Raw genomic sequence first — 1,721 nt, forward strand, 5'->3', positions numbered from 1 at the left:
CACACACACACACACATGAAGCCACCCCCACCCCACCCCACCCCTTCTCTCCACTGTCTCATTGACCATCATGCCGTGAGCCTGGTCAGCCTGACCTCAAAGGTTAAAGTGTTTGTTTCTCCTTACCTCTCTCTCTCTGCCTCTTTGACTCCGTTCCATTCAACCCCACCCCACACGCAGACACACGCACGCACACACACATGCATGCACACACACACACACTGCCCTCTCTTTTCTCAGGCAGGGTATCCCTCTGGACAGGTCACAAGTCATTCACAGGGCCACACATAGAGACCAGTGACAAACAGTCATTCACAGGTTTTATAGGGTTATCAATGAACCTAACATGCAAGTTTTTGGGCTGATGGAGAAACCCAGAGTTCCCGGGGAAAAAAAAAGCATGCCACTGTTCTGCCATGCTGCTTGACCAAAATAACACTGTAATATACAAATTTAAACTCCAGTTTACCTTCTTGTGCTCTCCTGTTGTCTGGCTGCTCATGGGTGCGCTTCCATGGAAACGCATGACTCCCCCTTTCTCTTCGCTGTCCCATTGTATGGTAGGACATAAGGACAGCAGTCAATGAACCTGAGCACTTTGACTTCTGTGGTCAAAAGTGTACTGTATTGCTGCTCTGACTCCTTCAAAAGGACAGATGCTCGAACAAAGGCAGGAAAAAAGTTGTCCATTTCTCCTTGCCGATCATAAAACACAAGACATTCAATCGTTCTTCTCCTATTCTTTCTCTGTTAGCCTGACCAATGACCAGCCTGACTTCTGAGGTCATGAGAAAACATTTTCTACTGCAAGCACCATTGTTTGAGAAAAAAAGGTGGGAAAATTTCTCTATAAAAGTAGACCTCTGCGGATCAGTATCCATTTTCAATCTTCTCGCCTCGCTAGAGCCTTCCAGCCTTGTTCTTGATTTTTTTTGCTTTTGCATCCTTGTAAACAGAACTACTTCATCAATAAACAAAGGAGAAAACTATGGCCGGTAAGTTTATTTGCTAATTTAACCAAAACCATTTTTTAATTCACATTTCTTTTATTCGCTTCTTTAAAAATGCATTATTTTTTTTCTCAGCGCAGAAGTTCACAACCACCGCACAGGTTCATGCTGTTATTTCTGATGGTGAATAATTTGCTTGTTTTGATCTTGATCAGATAACAAGTAAGTCTCCTTTCTTTTTTGACACCATCTGTTTATCTTTTTTTGTCTATCTATCAGAATCGTCATCTAAAAATTTGTATTTTTTTTTCTGTATCAGACAGCGCACCCAAAGAAACGAAAGTGGGCTTTTATTAAAAAGAGGGTTCACATCGTGCATCTGTCAGCTCACCGCAACTGCAGAATCACCGTCTTTAAGACCCCAGGTCAGGTGCGTCCGGTAGCGGTTCTGGTCCCGCTACCAGGTTAGCTCCTCCTGCTCCTGGTTCTGTTGCATCCATCTCAGTGCGCCGTCCTCCATCGTCTCAACAACCTCAGCCCCAGCCAGCCCTCCTCTCTTCCGGGGACGTCCCTGCTCCGACGGCCGAAAAGCAGAAAAGAACCCGACGAGGTGAAAAATGAAGCAAACGCCCAGCTTCTAATGGTGAGCGAAATAATAAATCGACCATTTTTGTTTACATCCATGACGTATTTCCTGTTTTAAAAATTTCCGGTTCCTGTTCTAAATTATTTTTATTTTATTTTTTAATTTTAGATCAAGCTGCGCAGTCT

The 1,721-nt window shown here is 43.9% G+C and overlaps 2 long non-coding RNA genes across 2 annotated transcripts in view; one reads left to right on the top strand and one right to left on the bottom strand.

The window, feature by feature from the left end:
- LOC106531409 (uncharacterized) overlaps window positions 1-1,675 on the bottom strand; it is a 16,096-nt gene extending 14,421 nt beyond the window's left edge. The window contains exon 1 of the long non-coding RNA XR_001311906.1: window positions 1,342-1,675. This is a non-coding gene — a long non-coding RNA (uncharacterized LOC106531409). The remainder of the gene's footprint in view (window positions 1-1,341) is intronic.
- Window positions 32-1,361, top strand: LOC106531408 (uncharacterized). The gene is made up of 3 exons (XR_001311905.1): window positions 32-995; window positions 1,091-1,172; window positions 1,270-1,361. It is a non-coding gene; the product is annotated as an uncharacterized LOC106531408 (long non-coding RNA).
- Window positions 1,676-1,721: the final 46 nt, after the last annotated feature.

This window comes from Austrofundulus limnaeus, unplaced genomic scaffold (assembly GCF_001266775.1).
Source record: "Austrofundulus limnaeus strain Quisiro unplaced genomic scaffold, Austrofundulus_limnaeus-1.0 Scaffold629, whole genome shotgun sequence".
Lineage (NCBI taxonomy): Eukaryota > Metazoa > Chordata > Actinopteri > Cyprinodontiformes > Rivulidae > Austrofundulus > Austrofundulus limnaeus.